The sequence below is a fragment of the Procambarus clarkii genome, chromosome 26, assembly GCF_040958095.1.
Source record: "Procambarus clarkii isolate CNS0578487 chromosome 26, FALCON_Pclarkii_2.0, whole genome shotgun sequence".
NCBI lineage: Eukaryota > Metazoa > Arthropoda > Malacostraca > Decapoda > Cambaridae > Procambarus > Procambarus clarkii.
In genome coordinates this window covers 2674480-2683656 of record NC_091175.1, presented here as the reverse complement: position 1 = coordinate 2683656, position 9177 = coordinate 2674480, and positions in this window count along the sequence as shown.

Below are 9177 nucleotides of genomic sequence, written 5' to 3'. Positions count from 1 at the left end.
CTCTAATCCGGCTGAAACGTCGATATATGCAATAAAAACCGAACTTCTCCATTTTTCAATATCTTTCTCAGTATTTTAACGAGAAACAAATAGATGATATAAAATGAAGTATTTAAGGCTTATATAAATGAAGTATCTAATCAATTATGTGTTTGCATCATTTTTATCGTATATATAATGAATTAATACCCATAGACTGAAAATTCACAAAAACGTGGAGAAACGGCAAAATATTGCCTATTTTGATGATATTTTGTTTAAATCACATAAAGGAAAAGGAGATGATAAACGTCAAAATATTGCTAAATTCGATGATTTTTCGTACGAAACAAAATGCAAGAAAACTTGCTTAAAATGCAATATTATGCGAAATTCTGAGATTTGAAGGCCAAATCACATATCGTGATACTACATGAAATAGTATCGAAATATTGGTAAAAATGAATATATTTACGTAATATCAAACTACATGATTAAGGTGAAAAAGTTACCATATTAGAGGATTTTAACTTCAAATCATAGAGCGAGGTTTCGTATTATTTAGATCCAAGAAAAGACATATGACAATGTTGTTTCCAAAACAAATGATAAAAAACAATGTATTTTCATTAGAATTAACTAAATTGTTCTTGATTTTCCGTTTATATTACCGATGGAAGATGTACACGAAAACCGCTCTAATCCGGCTGAAACGTCGATATATGCAATAAAAACAGAAAATACTCGTTAAAATACTGAGTAAGATATTGAAAAGGGGAGAAGTTCTGTTTTTATTGCATATATCGACGTTTCAGCCGGAATAGAGCGGTTTTACGTGTACATCTTCCATCGGTAATATAAACGGAAAATCAGGAACATTTTAGTTAATTCTAATGAAAACACATTGATTTTTATCATTTGTATTGGAAACAACATTGTCATATGTCTTTTCTTGGATCTAAATAATACGAAACCTCGCTCTATGATTCTAAGTTATAATCCTCAAATATAGTTAAATAGTGACTTTTTTCACGATTTTCATGTAGTTTGATATTACGTAAATATATTCATTTTTACCAATATTTCGATACTATTTCATGTAGTATCACGATATGTGATTTGGCCTTGAAATCTCAGAATTTCGCATAATATTGCATTTTATGCAAGTTTTCTTGCATTTTGTTTCGTACGAAAAATCATCGGATTTAGCAATATTTTGACGTTTATCATCCCCCTTTCCTTCATGTGATTTAAACAAAATATCATCGAATTAGGCAATATTTTCCCGTTTTCCACGTTTTTGTGAATTTTCCGTCCATGGGTATTAATTCATTATATATACGATAAAAATGATGCAAACACATAATTGATTAGATAATAACCTTAAATACTTCATTTTCAATCAACTATTTGTTTCTCGTTAAAATACTGAGTAAGATATTGAAAAGGGGAGAAGTTCTGTTTTTATTGCATATATCGACGTTTCAGCCGGAATAGAGCGGTTTTACGTGTACATCTTCCATCAGTAATATAAACGGAAAATCAGGAACATTTTAGTTAATTCTAATGAAAACACATTGATTTTTATCATTTGTATTGGAAACAACATTGTCATATGTCTTTTCTTGGATCTAAATAATACGAAACCTCGCTTTATGATTCTAAGTTAAAATCCTCAAATATGGTTAAATAGTGACTTTTTTCACGATTTTCATGTAGTTTGATATTACGTAAATATATATTCATTTATACCAATATTTCGATACTATTTCATGTAGTATCACGATATGTGATTTGGCCTTGAAATCTCAGAATTTCGCATAATATTGCATTTTAAGCAAGTTTTCTTACATTTTGTTTCGTACGAAAAATCATCGAATATAGCAATATTTTGACGTTTATCATCTCGTTTTGCTTCATGTGATTTAAACAAAATATCATCGAATTAAGCAATATTTTGCCGTTTTCCACGTTTTTGTGAATTTTCAGTCCATGAGTTTTAATTCATATATATACGATAAAAATGATGCAAACACATAATTGATTAGATAATAACCTTAAATACTTCATTTTCAATCAACTATTTCTTTCTCGTTAAAATACTGAGTAAGATATTTAAAGGGGAGAAGTTCTGATTTTATTGCATATATCGACGTTTCAGCCGGAATAGAGCGGTTTTCGTGTACATCTTCCATCGGTAATATAAACGGAAAATCAGGAACATTTTAGTTAATTCTAATGAAAACACATTGTTTTTTATCATTTGTATTGGAAACAACATTGTCATATGTCTTTTCTTAGATCTAAATAATACGAAACCTCGCTCTATGATTTGAAGTTAAAATCCTCAAATATGGTTATATAGTGACTTTTTCACGTTTTTCATGTAGTTTGATATTACGTAAATATATTCATTTTTACCAATATTTCGATACTATTTCATGTAGTATCACGATATGTGATTTGGCCTTCAAATCTCAGAATTTCGCATAATATTGCATTTTAAGCAAGTTTTCTTGCATTTTGTTTTGTACGAAAAATCATCGAATTTAGCAATATTTTGACGTTTATCATCCCCCTTTTCCTTCATGTGAATTAAACAAAATATCATCGAATTAGGCAATATTTTGCCGTTTTTCCACGTTTTTGTGAATTTTCAGTCCATGGGTATTAATTCATATATATATACGATAAAAATGATGCAAACACATAATTGATTAGATATATAACTTTAAATACTTCATTTTCAATCAACCATTTGTTTCTCGTTAAAATATGATATATATTAAATATGAGTAGGATATTGTAAAAGGGAGAACTTCGGTTTTTATTGCATATATCGACGTTTCATCCGGATTAGAGCGGTTTTACGTATACATCTTCCATCGGTAATATAAACGGAAAATCAGGAACATTTTAGTTAATTCTAATGAAAACATATTGTTTTTTATCATTTGTATTGGAAACAACATTGACATATGTCATTTCTTGTATCTAAATAATACGAAACCTTGCTCTATGATTTGTAGTTAAAATCCTCAAATATGGTAAAATAGTGACTTTTTTCACGTTTATCATGTAATTTGATATTACGTAAATATATTCATTTTTACCAATATTTCGATACTATTTCATGTAGTATCACGATATGTGATTTGGCCTTCAAATCTCAGAATTTCGCATAATATTGCATTTTAAGCAAGTTTTCTTGCATTTTGTTTCGTACGAAAAATCATCGAATTTAGCAATATTTTGACGTTTATCATCCCCCTTTTCCTTTATGTGATTTAAACAAAATATCATCAAATTAGGCAATATTTTGCCATTTTTCCACGTTTTTGTGAATTTTCAGTCTATGGGTATTAATTCATTATATATACGATAAAAATGAAGCAAACACATAATTGATTAGAAATTAATTTTAAATACTTCATTTTCAATCAACCATTTGTTTCTCGTTTAAAATATGATATATATTAAAATATGAGTAGGATATTGTAAAGGGGAGAACTTCGGTTTTTATTGCATATATCGACGTTTCATCCGGATTAGAGCGGTTTTACGTATACATCTTCCATCGGTAATATAAACGGAAAATCAGGAACATTTTAGTTAATTCTAATGAAAACATATTAGTTTTTATCATTTGTATTGGAAACAACATTGACATATGTCATTTCTTTTATCTAAATAATACGAAACCTTGCTCTATGATTTGTAGTTAAAATCCTCAAATATGGTAAAATAGTGACTTTTTTCACGTTTTTCATGTAGTTTGATATTACGTAAATATATTCATTTTTACCAATTATTTCGATACCTATTTCATGTAGTATCACGATATGTGATTTGGCCTTCAAATCTCAGGAATTTCGCATAATATTGCATTTTAAGCAAGATTTTCTTGCATTTTGTTTCGTACGAAAAATCATCGAATTTAGCAATAGTTTTGACGTTTATCATCTCCTTTTCCTTCATGTGATTTAAACAAAATATCATCGAATTAGGCAATATTTTGCCGTTTTCCACGTTTTTGTGAATTTTCAGTCTATGGATATTAATTCATATATATACGATAAAAATGATGCAAACACATAATTGATTAGATAATAACCTTAAATACTTCATTCAATTCTCGTTAAAATACTGAGTAAGATATTGAAAAGAGGAGAAGTTCGGGTTTTATTGCATATATCGACGTTTCAGCAGGATTAGAGCGGTTTTACGTGTATATCTTCCATCGGTAATATAAACGGAAAATCAAGAACATTTTAGTTAGTTTCTAATGAAAATACATTGTTTTTTATCATTTGTATTGGAAACAACATTGTCATTGTCTTTTCTTGGATCTAAATAATACGAAACCTCGCTCTATGATATGAAGTTAAAATCCTCAAATATGGTAAAAAGTGACTTTTTCACGTTTTCATGTCGTTTGATATTACGTAAATATATTCATTTTTACCCATATTTCGATACTATTTCATGTAGTATCACGATATGTGATTTGGCTTTCAAATCTCAGAATTTCGCATAATATTGCATTTTAAGCAAGTTTTCTTGCATTTTGTTTCGTACGAAAAATCATCGAATTTAGCAATATTTTGACGTTTATCATCCCCTTTTTCTTTATGTGATTTAAACAAAATATCATCGAATTAGGTAATATTTTGCCGTTTTTCCACGTTTTTTGTGAATTTTCAGTTTATTGGTATTAATTCATTATATATACGATAAAAATGATGCAAAACACATAATTGATTAGATAATAACCTTAAGTACTTCATTTTCAATCAACTATTTGTTTCTCGTAAAATACTGAGTAAGATATTGAAAAGGGAAGAAGTTCTGTTTTTATTGCATATATCGACGTTTCAGCCGGAATAGAGCGGTTTTCGTGTACACTTTCCAACGGTAATATAAACGGAAAATCAGGAACATTTTAGTTATTTCTAATGAAAACACATTGATTTTTATCATTTGTATTGGAAACAACATTGTCATATGTCTTTTCTTGGATCTAAATAATACGAAACCTCGCTCTATGATTTGAAGTTAAAATCCTCAAATATGGTTAAATAGTGACTTTTTTCACGTTTTCATGTAGTTTGATATTACGTAAATATAATTCATTTTTACCAATATTTCGATACAATTTCATGTTGTATATGTGATTTGGCCTTCAAATATCGGAATTTTTGCATAATATTGCATTTTAAGCAAGTTTCTTGCATTTTGTTTTCGAACGAAAAATCATCAAATTTAGGAATATTTTGACGTTTATCATGCCCATTCCTTTATGTGATTTAAACATAATATCATCGAATTAGGCAATATTTTGCCGTTTTCCACATTTTTGTGAATTTTCAGTTTATTGTTATTAATTCATTAAATATACGATAAAAATGATGCAAACACATAATTGATTAGATAATAACCTTAAATACTTCATTTTCAATCAACCATTTGTTTCTCGTTAAAACACAGAGTAAGATATTGAAAGGGAAGAAGTTCTGTTTTTATTGCATATATCGACGTTTCAGCCGGAATAGAGCGGTTTTCGTGTACATCTTTCCAACGGTAATATAAACGGAAACCAGGAACATTTTAGTTAATTCTAATGAAAACACATTGATTTTTATCATTTGTATTGGAAACAACATTGTCATATGTCTTTTCTTGGATCTAAATAATACGAAACCTCGCTCTATGATTTGAAGTTAAAATCCTCAAATATGGTTAAATAGTGACTTTTTTCACGTTTTCATGTAGTTTGATATTACGTAAATATATTCATTTTTACCAATATTTCGATACAATTTCATGTTGTATATGTGATTTGGCCTTCAAATATCGGAATTTTGCATAATATTGCATTTTAAGCAAGTTTTCTTGCATTTTGTTTCGAACGAAAAATCATCAAATTTAGGAATATTTTGACGTTTATCATGCCCATTCCTTTATGTGATTTAAACATAATATCATCGAATTAGGCAATATTTTGCCGTTTTCCACATTTTTGTGAATTTTCAGTTTATTGTTATTAATTCATTAAATATACGATAAAAATGATGCCATATTGAGCCATATTTTGATATTGATATTTGAGCCATATTTTGGAGCCAAATTCTGGCTCTCTGCACGTATTCGCAGTTTTGAAATTACGAATTTTTATACAGAAAAAATGCCAGTTACTGGATCAGCGATGGGTCACATTTTGCCCAAACCCTCTTTGCATTTTTCAAAATATCCCAAACATCCCAAATTCGACCATTGAACCATATTTTGGAGTCAAATTCTGGCTCTCTGCACGTATTCGCAGTTGAAATTACGACTTTTTATACCAAAAATATACCAATTACTGAAAGCGACTATGGGTCACATTTTGCCCAAACCCGTCTGCAGTTTTCGAAATATCCAAAACATCCCAAATACGACCCTTGAGGAATATTTTGGAACCAATTTCTGGCTCTCTGCACGTATTCGCAGAATGAAATTACGACTTTTTATACCGAAAATATGCCAGTTATTGAAAGTGGCGATGGATCACATTTTGCCCAAACTCTCCCTGCAGTTTTAATAATATCACAAACATCCCAAATTCGACTCTTGAACCATAATTTGGAGCCAAATTCTGACTCTCTGCACGTATTCGCAGTTTGAAATTACGACTTTTTTTACAGAAAAAATGCCAATTACTGAGAAAGCGGCGATGGATCACATTTTTCCCAAACCCTCCCTGCAGTTTACAAAATATCCAAAACATCCCAAATTTGACGCTTGAGCAATATTTTTGGAGCAAAATTCTCGCTCTCTGCATGTATTCGCAGTTTGAAATTATGATTTTTATACCGAATATATGCCAATTACTGGGATCAGCGATGGGTCACATTTTGCCCCAAACCCTCCCTGTAGTTTTAAAAATATCACAAACATCCAAAATTCGACTCTTGAACCATATTTTGGAGCCAAATTCTGGCTCTCTGAACGTTCTCGCAGTTTGAAAATACGACTTTTTATACAGAAAAAATGCAATTACTGAAAGCGGCAATGGATCACATTTTGCCCCAACCCTCCCTACAGTTTTCAAAATATCCCAAATATCCCAAATTCAAATATGGCCCAAACCTGGGCCATATTAAGGAGCAAATTCTGGCTCTCTGCATGTATTCGCAGTTTGAAATTACGAATTTTATAACAAAAATATGCCAATTACTGAGAGCGGCGATGGGTCACAGTTTGATCAAACCCACGCTGCAGTTTTGAAAATATTCCAAACATCCCAAATTTGACGCTTGAGCCATATTTTATCGCCAAATTCTGGCTCTCTGCACGTATTCGCAGTTTGAAATTACGACTTTTTATACCGAAAATATGCCAATTGCTGAACGCACCGATGAGTCACATTTTGACCTAAACCGTTCCTGCAGTTTTCAAAATATCCCAAACATCCCAAATTCGACCCTTGAAACATATTTTGGCGCCAAATTCTGGCTCTCGGCACGTTTTCGCAGTTTTAAATTACGAATTTTACACCTAAAATATGCCAATTACTGTGAGCGGCGATGGGTCACAGTTTGCCCAAATTCACCCTGCAGTTTTGAAAATATCTCAAACATCCCAAATTCCACTCTTGAGCCATATTTTGGAACCAAACTCTGGATCTCTGCACGTATTCGCAGTTTGAAAATACGAATTTTTTATACGAATATATGCCAATTACTGGGATCAGCGATGAGTCACATTTTGCCCAAACCCTCCCGAAGTTTTAAAAATATTACAAACATCCCAAATTCGACGCTTGAACCATATTTTGTAGCAAATTCTGGCTCTCTGCACGTATTCGCAGTTTAAAATTACGACTTTTTTTACCAAAATATGCCAATTACTGAACGCGCCGATGAGTCACATTTTGCCCAAACCCTCCCTGCAGTTTTCAAAATATCCAAAACATCATAAATTTGAAGCTTGAGCAATATTTTGGAGCAAAATTCTCGCTCTCTGCATGTATTCGCAGTTTGAAATTATGATTTTTATACCGAATATATGCCAATTACTGGGATCAGCGATGGGTCACATTTTGCCCAAACCCTCCCTGCAGTTTTAAAATATCACAAACATCCAAAATTCGACTCTGAACCATATTTTGGAGCCAAATTCTGGCTCTCTGCACGTATTTGCTATTTTGAAAATACGACTTTTTATACAGAAAAAATGCCAATTACTGAAAACGGCGATGGATCTCATTTTGCCCAAACCCTCCCTGCAGTTTTCAAAATATCCCAAACATCCCAAATTCGACACTTGGGCCATATATAAGAGCCAAATTCTGGCTCTCTGCATGTATTCGCAGTTTGAAATTACGAATTTTATAACGAAAATATGCCAATTACTGGGAGCATCGATTGGGTCACAGTTTGGCCAAACCCACCCTGCAGTTTTGAAAATATTCCAAACATCCGAAATTCGACGCTTGAGCCATATTTTGGAGCCAAATTCTGGCTCTCTGCACGTATTCGCAGTTTGAAAATACGAATTTTTATACCGAATATATGCCAATTACTGGGATCAGCGATGGGTCACATTTTGCCCAAACCCTCCCGAAGTTTTTAAAATATCACAAACATCCCCAAATTCGACGCTTGAACCATATTTTGTAGCCAAATTCTGGTTCTCTGCACGTATTCGCAGTTTAAAATTACGACTTTTTTTACCAAAATATGCCAATTACTGAACGCGCCGATGAGTCACATTTTGCCCCAAACCCTCCCTGCAGTTTTCAAATATCCTAAAATCATAAATTTGAAGCTTGAGCAATATTTTGGAGCAAAATTCTCGCTCTCTGCATGTATTCGCAGTTTGACATTATGATTTTTTTACCGAATATATGCCAATTACTGGGATCAGCGATGGGTCACATTTTGCCCAAACCCTCCCTGCAGTTTTAAAAATATCACAAACATCCAAAATTCGACTCTTGAACCATATTTGGAGCCAAATTCTGGCTCTCTGCACGTATTTGCTATTTGAAAATACGACTTTTTATACAGAAAAAAATGCCAATTACTGAAAGCGGCGATGGATCTCATTTTGCCAAACCCTCCCTGCAGTTTTCAAAATATCCCAAACATCCCAAATTCGACACTTGGGCCATATATAAGAGCCAAATTCTGGCTCTCTGCATGTATTCGCAGTTTG